We start from the raw sequence: 20,600 nt of genomic DNA on the forward strand, positions 1-20,600 counted from the left end.
TATTCTATAGATCAAATTGTTGACATGATTAATGAAAGCTTGTTTAATGTAACTCCTCGAAATGAGCAAACGCAGATTGAATTAGCTAAGCTACAGCTAGCCTTGCAGGAGGCTCGTGCTAAGGAGGCTGAATTTCAGGCAAATGCTAAGGAGGCTGAGTTTCAGGCTCGTGCTAAGGAGGCTGAGTTTCAGGCACAAGTTGAAATTGCTAGGATTCAGGCAGACCATGAGTATCGCATGAAACAAGGTGGAACTGGATCATCTAGCTCTGATGATTTTGATGTGGCTAAAAATGTTAAACTTGTCCCTCCTTTTAATGAATCTGATTTAACAAAGTATTTTCAGTTGTTTGAGAGGGTAGCTACAGGTTTTAATTGGCCCAAAAAGTATTGGCCAGTACTCCTTCAAACTGTTCTCACCGGTAAAGCTCAAGTAACTTATGCATCTTTGCCTCAGGATCAATCTGATAATTATGATGTAGTTAAGACTTGATTCTTAAGGCCTATGAGCTTGTTCCGGAAGCCTATAGAGTAAATTTTAGGACAACTTATAAGCAAGATTAGCAATCCTATGTTGAGTATGCAAAAATCAAAGAAGATCTGTTAGAGCAGTGGTTAAATTCTAAGAATGTGGATTCTGATTTTGGTAAATTTAAGCAGATGATTTTGCTGGAGGACTTCAAAAGGTGTGTTAATAAAGATGTAAGCCTATATCTTGATGAGAAAAGAATAGATAATTTGTCTGATGCTGCAGTTTTAGCTGATGAATATGTTCTCACTCACAAGAGATATTCTAAAGAAGAAGGGAAAGCTGAGAGTAAGTACGTTGCCTCTACTCAGAGTACAGGTAACAGGAAAGAGAATAAAGATGATGTTTCTCAGGAAGTAAATACCAGCTTCACCTCTAGATTTCAGAAAAGTAAATGTACTTATTGTAGTAAGCTTGGTCATACTACGGAGAAATGTTTCAGGAGACAGCGTGATGTGAACAAAAAGGAGTCTTTAAATATTCAGTCAATTGGTCTAGTGTCCACTCTTGAGAGTTCCCAGAATTCTTTAACTGAGTTAACTGAACCTGCTTTGAGGGGTAAATTAAATCCTCATGATGAAGCTCCTCTTTTGAGCAGTAACGTGGGTGACACTCTCAAGAGTTCATGTGCTAATTTCCTGTCTGATGGTTTTGTCAGTTCTCTGGACAGTAATGACAGGAAATCAGTTAAAATATATCGTGATACAGGTGCTTGCCAATCCCTTATGCTGACCAGTGTTCTAGGCTCTAATGTTAATTCCTCTGATGAAACTGTAATCTTACAAGGTGTAGGGAATAATTACTTCTCTGTCCCTCTGTGCAGAGTGAATTTAGAGTCTGGTTTTGTTAATGGTTCCGTTATGGTTGGGTTGGTTGAGACACTCCCAATGTCAGGTGTAACTTTCTTACTTGGAAATGATATTGGTGGAAGTCAAGTGTGTCCAGCTCCTCAGTTGTCTAGTGAGCCAGTGGCTGCGGCCCAGGATTGTGATGTCCCTGATGTGTTCCCTGCATGTGCTGTCACTAGGGCTAAGTCTAAAGTTACTGGTGACTTAGAGGATAATGATGATGATGATGTTATCCTAGCTGACACTTTTCTTGCTAATTTGGACCACTCACCAGATGAGGCAGTACCCCGTAGTGTTGATAATTTGTCTCGTCAAGAGTTGGTTGAGTTGCAGGTTGCTGACCCTGAGTTGAAAGGTCTAGCTAACTCAGCTTGCAGTGAGGAAGAGTCAGCTGGTGCTTCTACTTGTTATTATGTAAAGTCAGGAGTACTTATGAGGAAGTGGAGACCCCCAGCAGCATCAGCCGACTGTGAATGGGAGGTTGTACATCAAGTTGTCATCCCTCGTGTTTGTAGGCAGGATATCATTAGAGTGGCTCATGATTCCAGTTTGGCAGGACACCTTGGAGTGAGGAAGACTGTGGCACGCATTTTGAAACACATCTACTGGCCAGGTATCTTCAGGGATGTTTCCTGGTATTGTAAGTCTTGTCACACCTGTCAAGTTGTGGGGAAGTGTAATCAGACAGAAAAGGTTGCACCTCTAGTTCCCATTCCTCCTTTTGAGGCGCCATTCACCCGTGTGTTGGTGGATATTGTGGGCCCTCTTCCTAAGACTTCTTCAGGATTTTCTTATGTGTTGACCCTGATTGATATGGCTACTCGTTATCCTGAAGCCATTCCACTTAGAAATATCTCAGCAAAGAACGTGGTTAAGGAAATGCTAGGGTTCTTCACAAAGTTTGGTCTGCCCAAGGAGGTACAGTCCGACCGGGGAAGTAATTTCATGTCAAATGTTTTCAAGCAGTCTCTGAAAGAGTTGGGCATCACCCAGATCACGTCTTCAGCTTACCATCCCCAGACCCAAGGAGCGTTGGAGAGATATCATCAAACACTCAAATCGATGCTCAAGAAATACTGTTTGGAACATCAGAAAGACTGGGATAAAGGTCTTCCATTTGTTGTATTTGCCGCAAGAGAATCTCCAAATGAATCACTGGGCTTCTCACCTTTTGAACTACTGTTTGGCCATGAAGTAAGAGGACCCCTTAAGCTACTCAAGGAATGCTGGCTGTCGGAGGAAGATGACGTCAACCTGCTGGAGTATGTGATGAAGTTCAAAGAACAGCTGTCCACTGCTTTACAGCTGGCGAGAGAGAATTTAGGAGCTGCTCAGGAGAAGATGAAGACTTGGTATGATAAGAAGTCCAGGTTACGCCACTTTCAGCCAGGAGATCAGGTTTTGATTCTGCTACCGGTGCATGGGCAACCTCTTCAAGTCAAGTTTAGTGGTCCTTATTTCGTGGAGAAGAAACTCAGTGGTGTCAACAATGTCATCGCCACACCAGATCGTAGAAAGAGCAAGCAACTTTGTCACATCAACATGCTAAAGTTATATCACAGGCGGGACGAAAATAATCCAGTCTGCACTGTAGCTGTTCCACCCGAGTCTGCAAGTGAAGCTCTCCCATGCAGTATGGGCCTGAGTGATAGTTTGGGGAAGAATCCTGATATCATCAATGATCTCCAGACTAAGCTTTCTCATCTAGCTCCCGAGGAAAGGCAGGAGTTTTCGGCATTACTGCAGGAGTACCCGCAAGTGTTCCATGCCACTCCAGGAAGAACCACTGTGTTGATGCATGATGTCGATGTTGGAGACGCAAAGCCAATTATATTGCCTCCTTACCGTGTGAACCCAGTGAAAGTTCCTCTCATCGAGAAGGAGCTTGGCTACCTGTTGGACCACAAGATGATCGAGCCCTGTCAGAGCGAGTGGAGTTCTCCTGTCACTCTAGTCCCTAAGCCAGGTGGGTCACAGCGGCTTTGCATCGACTACAGACGTGTTAATCAGATAACCAAAACAGACACTTACCCTCTCCCTCGCTTGGAAGATTGCATAGACAAGATTGGAAGGCTAGGTACATAAGTAAGTTTGATTTGTTAAAGGGATACTGGCAAGTACCTATGACTGAACGTGCTAGGGAGATCTCATGTTTTGTAACACTAGGAAAGACTTTTGCATGTTGTGTAATGCCATATGGTATGAAGAATGCACCAGCCACATTTCAGAAGCTCATGAATGTTGTAACAGAGGGTTTGGCATGGTGTGTTGTTTATATTGATGATGCATTAATCTTCAGTGACAACTGGAAAGATCACTTATGCCATGTCAGTAAATTTCTTGAGCGTTTGGTTCAGGCTAATCTTGTAGCTAATTTATCAAAGTGTGAGTTTGGTCAAGCTAAAGTTCAGTACCTTGGGTACGTAATTGGTGATGGACATGTTGCACCACCAGGAGCTAAGGTTCAGGTTATAAGTGATCTTCCCAGACCTAAAAGTAGGAAAGAGCTGCAAAGATTTTTGGGAATGGTAGGTTATTACAGGAGATTTGTTCTTAACTTTTCAGTTCTTGTATCACCACTTACAGACCTACTGAAAAAGGGAGTTAAATTTGTCTGGACCGATAACTGTGAATCCTCTTTCAACAAACTTAAAGCTATACTATTAAGTCAGCCAGTGCTCGCTACTCCAAATTTTGCTAAGCCTTTTAAGATGGCTGTTGATTCAAGTGATACAGGAGCTGGGGCTGTTTTGCTGCAAGAGGATGATCAGGGTATTGAACACCCTGTATCTTATTACAGTAAGAAGTTCACTCCACCTCAAAAGAACTACTCAACTATTGAGAAAGAGCTTTTGGCCTTGATTTTGGGTTTACAGCATTTTTCATTTTATTTGTGTTCTGGTTTTGACCCCATAGTCATTTATACCGATCATAACCCACTGAAATTCCTTAGTAAGTTTAAAGATAAAAATCAGAGATTGACAAGATGGAGTCTACTTCTTCAGGAGTATTCATTAGACATACAACATATCAAAGGGAAAGAAAATGTTATTGCAGATTGCTTAACTAGACTTTAGACAGATTGTTTTAGAGTAATAAGAAATTTCCTTTGTAAATTTCTTTTTTTTTTGTGGGGAGGTGTTACATAGCCTATGATTTCATCATCCTTTGTGTAATTCTAACGTACAGTATGCTGCATGTTTGATCACGAGCGTGTTCTACCTCACTCCCCTCTTCTACCCTTATAGTAAAGTAAGTCGTTCTTTCTGTTGTTCAGAGCAGGATTGTCAACTCTTTGTCCCCGTGGTTTCATTTGCGCGTCCTTCTTACAAGTTGTATCAAGCTCTGCCGGCCCCTATATAATGAGCTCAGTCTCTGCATTAATTGCCACTTAGATCTGCTCCTCGTTTTGCTCACATCTCTGTCCTCCCCTGTACAGTTGTTATTACTGTGAGTGCTCAGGAAGTTTCCAACCATCTAGCAGCTGTGTAATTTGAGTATAACTGTTATTGCATTTTTTCATGTACTGTGTAGCGTAAGGTGTTAATTCTTAGGCCTTGTGAGGTTTTTGTGATTCATGTGTTTTTGTGTCAGTCATTTTTGATAATATTTTGTATCTGTAATAATATATCTTGCATTCACTGAGTATTATCTGGTATTTTCATTTTATCAGGGCTGACTTAGGTAAATTTACTCTTGCTAATTTCGTGTTAATAGAGGCTATTGCGGTTAACCATATATTTAACCTGTTTTTTGCCATTACATTATCCTTATGAGTCCTGATTGTTTTGTTGTTAGTTTGACCATTAAACTTTGACTTGTAATTTTACCTAACTCTTTTGTTTTGAACCTGGAACTTTACGGGACAGTAGTGATTTTAGTATTCTCACTTTAAGTGTACATTATCTTTCTCTGTTCCGTAACAATATATATATATATATATATATATATATATATATATATATATATATATATATATATATATATATATATATATATATATACGGTATGTAATGTGTGTGTGTGTGTGTGTGTGTGTGTGTGTGTAAATAAAATAACTCAGCTTTGGTCGAACTTAGTGGAAGCGTTGTTTTTGAGAACCATGGGTCAAAGATCAAGGCCATATTGTAAGTCAACATAAAGGTTTGGATTCGATTTAGACCTAACTCGGTGGAATGACTGAAAGCAGGTCGAGAATGAATGGATTCCATTTTGAGAACATGAAATCAAAGGTCAAGGTCACAAATCTAGGTCAAATTTTGAAGTGTGTGAACAAAATAACTAAAACCATTTTACATTGGACCAAACTTGTGAAAGTGTTAAGCGTCAGCCAAGAGGTTGACCTATTGATACTGAGGACAACAGTTCAACGTTCAAAGTCACAATGCAAAGTCTGTTTAAAGCATTGCTATGTGATTTATACCAAACTCCGTACAAGAGCTGTAAATACTGCAAGAACAAAAGATTCGATTAAAACCACCACATCCTGGCAGATTTTTCACCAATTACCTCTCCCAATCCCAGCAGATTTCCTTTTATTTTTATTTTTTGGCTAAAACCTCTGCTTTTTATGAGAAACATCGAAAATTCAGAGAGAAATTGCTCACCTGAGCTCAGAAATGCCTGGTACAGGTGACCCTACCCTTTCCTGGTACCATGTTTTATTGAGCCCAGCTCCAGAGAAGACGTTTTCTATGGGAGGGGTAACTATTCCACACCACCCAGAAAAGGTAGATATTTATTTATTTGGTACAAATTTATATGTAGTACAAGAGTATATTGGTTTTCACACAGTAATATAGGTGACATAGGCATTGTTTCACTCGCCAAGCACAACATACCACACCTTTTTTGGCAACATTACCTGCTCATCACTTCTGATTGTTTCTTCCTCTAATGCTATGTAAACTTTGTCCTCCACGTTGTCAGCGATTGGGGAATAACTCTCGCCTTGAATTTCGTACCGTGGCGTGACATGTCTTTACTGACCAGGTCACTGGTAACAGGTGAGTTGCCGAGACAATGGCGTGCGGGGAGGGGGAGGTCACGCGGGTAAGGTATTGTCCCAGCCTGGCCTCAGGTAGAGGAAGGTGTCCCGTGTATTTGTGCCAAAAATCACGTGCGAATTTTGAAAATGTGATAGACCTTGCAATTGCGCTGCATTTATAAACGTCAATGGGCGTCACAGTGACAAAACGTTCAGGTACCTATGTACATCAATGGGACGTGGTGGGTTAAGAAAAAAATCAAATGTCAAGGTCACTAAGCAAGGTCAAGAATTGGCCCATGTGTGTCTGTGTTTGGACCAAATAACTAAAGCAGTTTTGATTTTATTTCGACTCAACTTGGTTCAAGAGTTGGGGGTCAACCAGTGGGCTAACGCATTATTTTTAAGAGCAAGAGACCAGCATTCAAAGTGACACGGCAAGATCTGCTGAAACATTGTCCGATTTAAGCCAGTCCTTGTGGAAGAGTTCAAGGTAAAGCACAGATGAAGGGATTTGATTCTGAGATTAATCCATCACTGGTCAAGTCTCAGAGCAAGGCCAAATGTTCGACCTTATAACTCAGTCAGTTTTTATTCTCGTTAGGGTAAACTACTGTAGATGGAAACACTGAGGGTCGATCAAGGAAGATAGAAAGACTGAACGTTGGCCAAGGAAGATGAAATTTGATTATGAATACATTGTCAAGGTCAAGACCACAGGACAAGGACAACTTGAACAGAGTTTCTATAACCTGAGCCAAAATGGTGGAAGGGTTCAGATTCAGGCAAGAATCAGGTAACGCGATTTTGCAAACGATCAACTGAATACCAAGGTGACAGGACAAAGTTAAATATTTGGCATTTAAATCAACTGTCGGCCGAGGAGGCTGCATTTACTGTGTGTTCTGTATTATACTCCTACAGAATGAGATTTTATTTATTTATTAATTTACCGCAATGACTAAATCCTTTCACTAAAACAAGGTCTTTCTAAGCTGAATGACATGGAATGAGGGTAGCAATTATTAACATAAAGAACAAAGTAGTGGGAATAATGTTAACCAGACGAATTCAGTATGACCGTCACACCGACTCAAGTAATTAGCCGTTAAATCCATAAGTAAAAATATGAATAATGTGCCAAACGACAAACAGTATTAATAAATAATAAAGATAAATATAATATTGGTAACAAAAACAACAACAACAACAATAATAATAATAATCTATCTATCTATCTATTGCCAGACGCCTCAATCCCGTTCGGGGTGGCCACAAACAAATCGCCTCCAAGTCGCCCTGTCCCCCGTCATTTCACTGCCCCGCTCCCAACTCACACCCCCTTCTCTCATATACCTCTCCACCCCATCCCTCCATCTCATCCTCGGCCTCCCCCTCCCTCTTCCCCCCTTCATCTCACTCACATACACTCTCTTCGTCAGTCTTTCACCCTCCATCCTCTCCACATGGCCAAACCACCTCAGTGTGTTCATCCTAACGCTTCCTATCACATCCACATCCACACCACAACGCTCCTTTATATCCTCATTTGTCAGCCTGTCTTTCCATGTAACTCCACGACCTCCTCTTACGAGTAAATAACTCATTTCCACTGCTCTCACTCTTGACCTGTGTCCTTCCAGCAACGTCCAAGCTTCACTTCCATACGTTAGAATTGGTATCACAATACTGTCATGTAGTAACTTTTTCACTTCCATGCTCATTTCCCTGCTTATTATCACTGCTTTCAAGGAACCAGCAACCCTTCTTCCCTGCTATACCCTTTCAACCACTTCACCCTCCAAACCTCCATCCTTACTCATCAAACTACCCAAGTACTTAAACGTACTCACATTTTCCAATTCCTCACCATCCAACCTCGCTGTACATTCATGGACTTCACCTCTCTCAAAGACCATCACTTTACTCTTCCCTACATTCATCTTTAGATTCCGTTTCTTACACACTCTCCCAAACTCATCCATCAAGCCTTGCGGCACTCCTTCGTCTTCACTCAACAACACAGTATCATCCGCAAACAACAGTACAGGGAGCTTCCAAACACTACCCTCTCTCACCAGGGCCACTCCAACATCCACTACCCTACCTTGTACCTCTTTTATTACCCCATCCATGTACAGACTGAAGAACCATGGAGACATGACACATCCCTGTTTCAACCCAACCTTCAAAGAGAAAAATTCACGCAGTTCACCATCCACACGCACTGCAGCCTTAGCACCATCATACATACTCTTCACAGCATTCAACAACTTCCCATCTACTCCATATATTCTTATATATTCATATAATAATAATAATAATAATTATAATAATAATAATCATAATGTTTATTAGGTATAAAGGAGCGTTGTGGTGTGGATGTGGATGCGATAGGAAGCGTTATGAGGAACACACTGAGGTGGTTTGGCCATGTGGAGAGGATGGAGGGTGAAAGACTGACGAAGAGAGTGTATGTGAGTGAGGTGGAGGGGGGAAGAGGGAGGGGGAGGCCGAGGATGAGATGGAGGGATGGGGTGGAGAGGTATATGAGAGAGGGGTGTGTGAGTTGGGAGCAGGGCAGTGAAATGGCGGTGGACAGGGCGACTTGGAGGCGATTTGTTTGTGGCCACCCCAAACGGGATTGAGGTGTCTGGCAATAGATAGATAATAGATAGATAGGTTTGATTCATACAGAATGGCATATTAAACATTGAACACGTGTTTATAAGTATCAGCCATGCTTGAAACCAACCAAGGATAATCCAATAAGGCCTATGCGGCGTATTTCCATTTGGGTCCTTCTTTTGGAATCATGATTAGCTGGGGGCAAGGGGGAGTAGTTAGTCTTATTCTAAAGGTAATGCTAGCTTAAGTTATAATAAACTTTAAATACAAGAATATAATAATTCAAGAATATGTTGGTAACATACTTAAAACTAAGACTGACTTTGAGGTGTCTAGTAGTACAAAATTACGTCATCATCTCTGACAGAGACTGCCTGTTAAAGGTATCTTTTCAGACTTTTCCTGAGAGAATAAAGGCATCTCCTTGCTTTCATACTGTGAGGCAAACTGTTCCAGTCTTTAGTTGCTACACGGAAGAATGTACACACCTACTGATCTCTAATGCTAGTTACGTCATAATTACGTCAAAATTTAACATGCTGTCTCTCGCATTATGGCGAGCACAAGCCCTACATTTAACAAAATTTGCCTTAGATATTCAGGTGTAACATTATAATAGAGTTATGAGTATTGTGTAGTCTCAGTTGTTTAGCCCCACCTTCTACCCATAATATTCCAAGTTCATTTAGTTCATGAAACCTACATGTGACCTAGGTTCCAGATACCGTATATACCTATTACTTTGTTCTGAAGCTGCTTCTGTTTTTACTTTTTGCTGAGGGCAGTGTACCATGCCGATATCGCATAGGGTAGAGTGGGGTATAAAGCCCCCCTTAAGGCAAAAGGCCTGCTGCATTTAAGCTATTTGAGCTATTCATCTGACACCGGTTTTGCTAGAAACCTTAGTTAATGGACTACCATTGCTGAGATTTTTATTCATCTATTACTATTATGTAGGGGTGAAATTGTGTATTACAATGGAAAAAAGAAAAGGGCCTTTTACCCCAGGCCAGGGGTAAAAGGCCCAGAGGGTGGGCTTTTTACCCTATACTAGGAATTATATTAGGTATCAATAAAACAATACTTTATAAACTGAATTTCTATATCTATTTTGTTGTGAGACGTAGAAGATAATATTTAGTGCCCAAACAATTAGAAAATCATTCATTTTAAAATAAAATTAAAGCTCTTAGTTTCTTCTAAACAGTATGAAAGCAAAAACCTTCTCTATGTGAAAGAAAATGATTTTGTATGAGCCTTGGAGAAACATTCTTTGTTGCATCCGAACTGATCCTTACTCTCTACAAATATTTTTCAAATACTGAGCCTACTTAATAACAAATAAATGGCCTTCTCTTAAAATATTTTTCAATTACCTACTGATACCAAATAAATGAGCAAACTGAATTGTAGTTTCCGTTTTATAAAAACCATGTAATTAAGGAAAATTGTATTTCTAAATCTCTGCTAGGACTTTACATAATCAACATAATAACATTATCAATCTTCGTCAGATTCACAGTTGTGACAAACATACCAATCAAAGCCAGGTGTGCAGTCTTCATGTGACCACTTCTTGCATGAATTACACCGCACCCACTTTTCAGAGGGTCTGCTGCTACCATAAGGTGCTCCACATACTAAGCAAGGCCATTCTTCATCATCAGAAGAAACTGGGCTTGGAATTTTCTTCCTTTTCTTTGGTGCTTTTCCTTTAGCTGAGGTTTTAGAAGTTGCATTCTTATCAAGCAGTTGTTTTTTGTAAGGTGATGATGTTATGACCTCAGAATTCTGTGTTTTCCTTTTCCTAGCTCGCTTCTCACTTGGTTTGGGGGGGCTACAAAGACTTGTAAGTAACCTCCTGGCTTCACCGTCTTTGGACGTTCCAGCTTGAGGCTCTTGTGTGTTGGAATCGCAGGGATCATTAAGTGATACATCACCAATGTTACTGCTAGTAGGAATGTCTTCCACATCTTGATTCTCATTTGGAGGATCATTGTTGTTATTCTTGTCTTTGCTAGCAGCAGTGGGTGGTGGTTCTTCTGTTAACTGTGCTGCTACGAAGTCCTCATCTGTAAACACATCATCATTAAATGGCCAGATGCCTGTTGCTCTAAAACCATTAATGGCCTTGTCAATAGTGGCTGTCTTCATGTATGCAGTGCCAAATATTTCTGCCACATTAAATTGGGAAATGCGCTTGCCAGCATTTGCAAGCATCCAGTTGTCTGCTGCTCTGTTGTAGGCAGCCTTTAATGACTTGAAATATGATACATCAAGAGGCTGCATCTTGTGAGTACAGTGAGGCGGCAGAGTTATCAAACCTATGCCATTTTCTCTTGCAAAGTCAATGGTAGCAAGAGTTTTGTGACTGTGGTGCCCATCTAGAATTATAATGTGCCTGTCATCTTGAGTTGGTTTTGCATGGGTAACAAAATGTTGCAGCCATTGTAAGAAACAATCATCATCAGACCATCCATTAGCAGTGCATCTTGAAATAGATGCAGGTGGGCAACCAGTCATTAAAAATGGTGTCATCCTTTTACGGGCAAATACAAACATTGGGGGAATATATGCTCCAGCTGCATTAACTGCACAAAGAACGGATGTTGTCTGTCCACGTTCAGCACTAGTTATACGTCCAATTGATTTTGCTCCTTTTGTTGCCGCAATGTTACCTGGATTCTGCACATTCTTTATACCTGTCTCATCCATATTCCACACCTGTCTTGGACTGTAGTTACCCTTCGATAATTCATCACGATAAACTTTGAAGAATTGGTGAACCTGAGGACGATTAAATCCTACCGCTCGTGCCATACTAGTAGCCTCTGGTTTCCTGATTGATAGTGTTGGATTTCTTTGGAGAAATCCTGCTAGCCAATCTTTTCCTGCCATCTTTGAAGTCTTACAAAATCGATGGTCGATCTTCATTTTTTCAGCAAAATCAAAAGCAAGCCGCCGTACATCAATAGGTGTGAGGCCAAACAGAGCCTTTTCCATTGCAAGGATATGAAAAACTAACATAGCCTCAAGATTTTCATCAAAGTCTGGTCTGAAACGACCTAGCAGTGCTGCCCCAGGATTCTTGACTTTCCCATCCCGATGTCGTCTAAGAGTTTTGCAAGGGATGCCATAATTTTTGGAAACAGTTTTTAGTGGTGTTCCATCCCGAATTGCTTGCAACGCATCCTGTAGAACTCTGGTCCCATACGAAGCACGGTTTGTCTTCCTTTGGTATACACGTGGCATCTCTTACCTGAAGCACACACACACACACACAAAAAAACTATAGTTTAATTAAGCTGAAGAAAATAGACAACAAGCATATAAGTTATCATACAATAATCTGTAATACGGAACATAGTATAGTAAAACCAATAAAGCAAGTAATTATAAACACCCAATACTAATGAGGGTTAAAAAGCCCCCACGTGGGGTAAAAAGCCCCCTAGTGGGCTTCTTGACCCACAACACAGTAGGCCTTTTACCCCAAACGCCATGTTGGTGTAAACGAAACACCACAACTAAACAGCACTATTTTCAATTGTGAATTGCACTGCAAAGCAATCTTACGTTCCTAACCTCTCTATCTATACCCACAATGTTAATATTGCATGCAAAGCATATGCACAAGATATCACAAACATATCCCTGTACTTACATGAAATGTGGTCAAAGGAGAAAAACACGTGCTGCTTCCTTCCCCGGTCATCTGCTACTGATTTGTTAGTGTAGGGAAATGCCACCAGATGGTGTTGATCCCTTGATCAGCTGACTAGGATGAATAAGTAGATAATAGAGGAGGAACAAGGGGGGGGCCTTTTACCTCACATGGGCCTTTTACCCCACTCTACCCTACTTTGTGACGTTGTGCAAGCGCCTGACACAGTGTCTTCTTTGTTGCTATTGGCAAGCTTCCTGCCTTTCTAAAGGAATTTTAATGTACTGGTAGATTTCTTTACTGTTGATTCCACTATTTCATCCCCAGACATAGTGGCATGCAGTCTGAGTCCTAAATATTTCACAACAGGTGCTGCCGAAATATTAAATGAATTATATTTTATTTGGAAATCCTCTGTTTCTTGTAATATCCTTTTTGAACCAATTAATATGGAGTATGTTTTCCCCTGATATAACGATAATCTATTGTCTACAAACACCTTTTGACAGGATTCAAGGTTTTTGGATAAACTGTCTGATACATTATTACTTTAGGATCCTTTCCAGATACAAGAAGTACACTGTTATCAGCATTTGACATACTGTAAGTTTACAGCTGACACTAAGAATCATGTCACTGACATGGCACAAAATTAGTAATGGACCACAAATGCTTCCCTGTGACACCTCGCAAGTTACATTCATCGATTCTGATTCCACTTCATCAATTTTTACTCTTTGTTTTCTGTCGCTGAGGTATGATCTGAACCAATCAACAGATCCTATGGCCATGACTTGTAGTTTGTCACACAGTATGCCATGATCAACTGTGTTGAATGCTTTCTGAAGATATAACAGAACCACACCTGTGTAGTCACGTCTAGAAATGTTTGATCCTATAATGTATGTAAAGTGAGTGAGGCATGTTTCTGTAGAGTATGTCCCTCTGACGCTTGACTGGAATTTATACAAAATGTTATTTTCATTTAGGTAAGTTATGATTTGTGTATATACATCCCATTTCAGAATCTTCGTCATTATGCAGAGTATACTAACCAGTCTTTTTTTTTTTATGTAAGGAAGAAGGAACCAAAGACCAGGTGCCCACAAATTGTTACTTCCAAGAAAAAACAAAAACAAGAAAACAGAGAGCCAAATTCAAGAGCCATTCATTTTGAGAAACCTGGACACACTGAGTATGAAGAACTGGGAGTAACAGTTAACTCTTGCATTACAGAGCTGGACAGAAAAGAGATGAGAGTTTGTTGCTATATGGGTGCTACACGCCCACCGCAGTGATGGAGGGATACAAGCAGACAGTTTGGGGGAGAAGTGACTATTGACGTATCAATAGAAAGGACATAAAGATCCAACAGTACGGCGATGAGACAGAGGCTGAAGGGAGCCAGTAAGAGGAGGAGGGTTAATGAGATGAAAAGCCTTTGACTCCACTTTTTTTTAGAAGAGCTGTATGTGGGGAGCCTACCCACACATGAGACTTGCACTCTACACAGGGGCGAATAAAACCCTTGCATAAAGACAACAACTGTACAGGGGTACAGACAGCACAGAGTCAGCTTAGCACACCTAATCTCTTGGAAGAAGATTTTACAAGAGAGGTAATATGTTCTCTCCGAGATAAATCCTGAGAGAATGAAATCCCAAGTACATTTAAAAATGATGCAGGATTGAGCTGAATATTGTAAAAAAATAGAGGGTATTCCTGCAGAAGATTTTGTCAGGTTGATAAATGTACGAACTGAGTTTTTGATGCATTAACCATCGCATCCAGGTGTCACATATACTTGTCAACTTAGGGTCCTTCAGGTTACATGTATACATGATCTAGTAATTCGCACCATTGTTTGGATATTCAGCTGGTTATTCCCACCACACACACCCACTGGCAACACTCCGTCACGCATCCCAGTCACACGCCAGTTGCCTGCGCACATCTAGAATTGATAGACATGAAAAAAATTTTCACTTTGTCCGGACCCTCGGCTGAGCATCCGCAGCCACCGACATCAACACCAGTGAAGTCTAAAGGCCCGAAAAGGAAAGGCTTTAGTGTTGGTGCAATAGGAAGGCAATTGGACTTGTCATTATCGTCAATTGTGAGTGGGGAAAGTGACTTCCCCTGATGAATGCGACCTCGCCATGCTGAGTGTAGAAATGTAGCATCGGATGAGGAGGGTGACCGTGGGTTCTCCACTGTGCAGTGATCTTTTCCCTCTGTACATTCATCTGCCTTTTCTGATGATGGAAATGGTTCAGATGATATTGATGATCCTGCAGAGAGGGATATTCACACTATGAAGATGGAAGAAGAGGTAAGGAGTAGAGAAAGGCAGGAGGTGGAGGATGGAGGGAGGAGGAAACGTTGCAGGCTGAGGCTCACACCAGTGCGTGACTCTAGTCCTACTGTGGAAATTTCAGCACAACCTACCACTACACTAGCCTCTCCCACTTGTCCTGCATCTTTACCTGCCTCACCATGTGCCTCGCCACGCCAGCCTGCCTCACTACGTACCTTGCGACGCCAACCTGCCTCACCATGTGCCACGCCACGCTGGCCTGCCTCAAGACGTGCCTCGTCACGCCGGCCTGCCTCGCCACCTGCCATGGAACATGACCCTGCCTCATCACCATTGCCGAGTACGTCGGGGTATGCAGGTACAGGAGCATGGCCACCATCATTTTATGGCTGGTAGGCAAGTGCCAGCCTGCCTCATCATGTGCCTCACCACACTGGTCTGCCTAAAGACGTGCCTTGCCATGCCGGCCTGCCTCGCCATGCCGGCCTGCCTCTCCACCTGCCATGGAACACGACCCTGCCTCATCACCATTGCCAAGTACGTCGGAGTATGTAGATGCAGGAGCATGGCCACCATCATTTTATGGCTGGAAGGCAAGTGCCTACTGCCAGATTTCATCAACACCATCACCACCAGGATCACCATCACCGACATCATCACCATCACTACCACCATCATCTGCCTCATCAAGTGAGTATTCGCCAGACTAGTCACCACGGCGCCATGCTAGGGGCCGGGGCAGGGCACGCAGCAGGCCACGTGCAAGGCAGGCAAGGCAGGGACCAAGGGTAGGTATGTTAGAAACATTTACATGGGTGGAAGTGATGGGGTTTCAGCCCTATGTACTTGTGTTTGAAGACACAAAGGCAGGTGTGCAGCCAGAATTCCCGTGCAATGCATCATCCATTCCTGTTGATCTTTTCATAGCTTTTTTTACAACAACAGTGATGGATTTCATTGTAAAGGAAATAAATGCATTTAGGGATTACTGCGGTAATTGGGGTGAAACCTCGCACATTCACGAACGTGTGGAAATGAAGGAGTGGACAATGATGAATGTTAGTGAGATGTGTTTGGCTTGCATTGACTATGTTGATGCCCCACATCAAAAAACACAATATTCATGATTACTGGCTACTGGATGATATTGCTTTGACGCCAATGTTCGGTAAGTATATGCCACAGGACGGGTGACTAGACATTCTCAGGTACCTGCATTTCTCATCCAACTTTGGCCCACATCCAAATGATAAGTTATGGAAAATTTGCTCGATTCTGGAAATCATGAAGGAAAAATTTAGATCATACTTCAGCCCGTGCAAGAAAGTTGTTATCGACGAGGTGTTTGTTCTGTTCAGGAGACGTCTTGTCTTCACTGAGTACATTCCATCAAAGAGACATGATTCTGGAATTAAATTGTTTTGTGTGATTGCAAGACTGGCTATGCGATATATATTTTTTTGTATATACAGCAAGTGATGTGGAGTTATCGAAGGATGACCCCCATGGCTTCTCTGGTTCAGTCTTGAGGAAGCTCATGGACAGGTACTACGGTGGCAACCATACCCTGTATACCGATCTTATTACACGACGCCAAGTCTTGCAAAGTTCATGCAAGAACACAAAATTGGATCGTGTGGCACTGTCCATGCAAAGATGAAACATTGGCCATCCTTTCCCAAGGGTACTATGAATGGGGAGTGCAGGACCTTGAAATCAGGTAAACTCCTTGCTATTCACTGGCACAATAAACGAAAGGTATATGTCCTCTCCAGGGTCCATGAAGGTAAGTTGGTAGACTCAGGCAAGTTTAATAAAAGAACGAGGCAGCCAGTCTTCAAGCCTGATGCAATTAATGACTATAACGTCAACATGTGACTCGTCGATAAATCAGATATGCATCTAGGCACCATTAACTGTCTGAGGCAGTGCTGTAAGTGGTACAAGAAGGCATTCTTACAAGTACTTGACATCAGTGTACTGAATGCCTTTATTCTGTACAAGGACATAACACAGACGAGCACATCCCTCAGACAGTTTGAGAAGGATGTAATTTATGGCCTCCTGGAGAGATAAGGCCAAGTAGTGCCTGCTGTGAAACGGAGGCACAATGTACAGCAACTGCCTGACAGGCTGCATTGCGGGGACTACCTCACTAGGCATTACATGCAAGTGCTGCCTCCAACACCTGCAGGCAAAGAAGCTTTCTGGCGTTGCTATGTTTGCGGAAATTCATCACGCCGACTACTGCAACGCCGTATGACGAGGTGGTGAAAGTCACGCGGCACTGTGCATTACCTGTTTCTTTGACTGAATGGTAGCAGTTTGGGTGATATGTATAAGTTAGTGTTAGTTTAGTACATATGTTGGCTTTTGTGTAATTAATGAGAGCAGAATGTTTGTTTCATGGTGAAGTCAGTGCCCTATTTTTAATTGGAAGTTTTCGTGTGTATATATATTTCTTATGATGAGAAAGTACAAATCACAGGGGAAAAAAATCTATATTGGTAAATGTTATGCAGCATATTCTTAGTCCCGACTCATCAGGTTCAGCTACAGTGCGACCTTGGGTTCTTTGTTTACGACCGGGTCAGTCAAAGGCAAGGAAGGAAAGTCCAAACACAGCTGGTGAAAGGCACACTTCTATATTAACAATAGACAACTACATACACATCCGTGACCAAAACTATGGGACATATAATTACTAGATAATCTCAGAAGGCTAGCCCTTACAATAAATATCTCCACCTTGTTCAGTGGGTTTGACCTTTACACAGTATTCTACCTTTCCTTACATATGATAATTTCCACACAGTGTCATACATACTGTATGATTCACACAATACACCAGATGCACTTGGTGTCAGATACATAACAAAGACAGTCAAGTATATCTCAATATACTCAAATGCGTGACATAGACGACAGTATACTCAAGTCCTTCTGTATATATATATATATATATATATATATATATATATATATATATATATATATATATATATATATATATATATTCGTGTTACATAAATGGCCTCCTAGTGTATGCTAGTTATATGTACCTGCGTAACACAGACGATATCCTAGCTAACCTTATGCTATGTGTGCGTTACATAGGACTAGAGAATATAGCATTCACATCGATCCGCACTTGGGGCAGAAGGGAGGGGAAGGGGGAGGGGGGGGAGTGACGTTATAGACTTCCTTACGAGACAGGGAGTTGGGAGAACACCTCATATATCACTTTCTATTCATTTCATATGGTCAATGCAAAAGGCGGGGGGAAAGGGAATGCGGCCTGATGCTGTCTGTCCGTATGTAACACTGGGGGGATAGTCACACTTGGGGGCGGCCCATGGCCTAGCACCACGCACTCCGCACATGAGCTTATTGGTGGGGAGTTCATCATTCCACACGGGGAGGTAAAACTGGGGGGGGAGGAGACACTGGGGCGAGAGCGCGGGTCCACTGGGGTAGGGGCTTCCCAGACACCAGGGGACAAACAACCTCAGAGTCTTTTACTCACGGTACAGGTGGAGGGGAGTGCTCGGGTCAAGGGCAGCAGAAGGTCCTGCGGCAGGAACCGCAGGCAGCGGCCGGTCATTGGGGTGGGCCGTCCAGAGTGTATTCCAGGAGTAGTTCGCCTGTGGGGTCGCCACGAGTCCTGTAGGAGTTGGTGGGTGGCATGGCGGGCGGCCCTCTTTCTGTAGAGGTCCTGGGTGACGCAGGGCTCTCTGTAATAGGGCCAAAGAGGGCCAGGAGGCACGCCGCACGGCACTGGCCCTTAGTCATTGTTGGGGTACTGGGGGCTTTGTTCACAATATATATTTTTTTTGTAGCAGTAGTAGTATTAGTTGTAGTAGTAGTGGTAGTAGTTTTAGTAGTAGTGGTAGTATGTGTAGCAGTAGTAACAGTAGCAGTTGTAGTAGTAGTAGATGTTGTAGAAGTAGTAGTTGTAGTTGAAGTACTGGTAGCATTGATAGTAGTATTTGTAGTAGTTGTTATCCAGACATCTAGGGGCATAGCGGTGCTAGAATTGAGAGACGGTGCAAGCCAAACATACATCTCCGTGTGTGTGTGTGTGTGTGTGTGTGTGTGTGTGTGTAATTCACTGGGTCGGTCAGGATCACTTGATGGTCGTGATCGTCAGCTTTTACCCTCCTGGAAGGAAGCTGAGAGCTCATATAGTCCGATCTAAGGGCAAGGCTGTGACCTTCATACACGCACACACCCGTCCCCTTGCTCAAGGGGGACAGTAACCACCCACTTCGTCAGTGAAACTTTTCGCAACCTGAGCGAGGCGCGAACTCCCGCCTACCAGATGGCAAGCGAGAACGCTACCACTGCGCCAGCGAGCGGTGTGTGTGTAAGGCGGTGGTGGTGTTGGGACGGTGGTCAGGCAGGCAGGCAGCTGCCTGAAGGTCGTTGCTATGATTACTGGACTCCCAGCAGCAAGTACGCCACGTGTATGGAAAATTTTCACATAGTGTTTGTGGTGGACTGCGGTCTTCTGGAAGTGTTATTATTGTGGAGGGCTAGTCTAAGCCTTAGTTGTGTTACAGCACCTCAGTCACGCATACGGACACGGACAAAAAAGCAACAAAATTTTCCCCCTTTCCCCACTCACTCACTCTCCCTACACGCACTTCACGGACCATCTGACGCACTCAGCCTGAAGTCGAAGGACTGGTGAATATTAACACTTTTTCTTTTTGGGGGGGCAGGGGGAGTTAACTAACAGCTGAGATATGAAGGTTTAAAAATAGACGATTTTCTCAGGAATGCCTGGCTGTGGGAAGGGTTGGCGGGAATATATGCCGGACATGATGGGTTAAAAACAACAAGATTACTTTTACTCCAGTCAGAGATATGAGCCAAGTCGAACAACAGATGTGCCACAGTTTCATCTCTTGTTTGTTGAGGTGACTGCTGAGATGGACACTGCAGGAAGTGAATAAAAAGGTAAAGGGTGGAGTCAAAAGCATATGAGTGGATGGGATTAGATGTACAGCTTAGAAGGTCATTCATGAATAAAAAGAAGAGAGTTGGTGATAGAACAGAGCCCTGAGGAACACTACTATTGATAGCTCTAGGATAGGAATGGTGGCTGTCTAGAACAGCAGCTATACAGTAGAACGACCAGAAAGGAAGTTAGAGATGGAGGCACTGATAGAAGGATAGAAACCACAAGAAGGTAGTTTGGAAATTAAAGATTTATGTAAGACACGATCGAAAGCCTTTGTGACGTCAAGTGCAACGGCAAAGCTTTCGTCAAAGTCCCGAATGGAGGATAACCAGGAGTCTGAAAGGTAGGTGAGATGATAGCCAGTGGAGCGTCCCTGGTGTATGCCATACTGACGATCAGAAAGAATGTTGTGATAGGAAAGATACTTTACATTTTTCTGTTAAGAAAAAACTGGAAAACTTTTGAAACACAGGATCTTAAAGCAGTTAGGGGATAGAGGGATTGGAAAGGTCATCCATCTTTAGGACAGGCTAAATGAGGGCAAACTTCCAGCAAGATGGAAAGTTACAAGTTGACAGACAAAGGCGTCTTGTTCGTCTCCCTTTTATAAAGAGGTATTACTAGTGCTTCTTTGAGCTCATCTGATACCGAGTTAGTGCCCA

This window comes from Coenobita brevimanus, chromosome 20 (genome assembly GCF_032717465.1).
Source record: "Coenobita brevimanus isolate Jiangsu-jjx chromosome 20, ASM3271746v2, whole genome shotgun sequence".
In the NCBI taxonomy this organism is placed as follows: domain Eukaryota; kingdom Metazoa; phylum Arthropoda; class Malacostraca; order Decapoda; family Coenobitidae; genus Coenobita; species Coenobita brevimanus.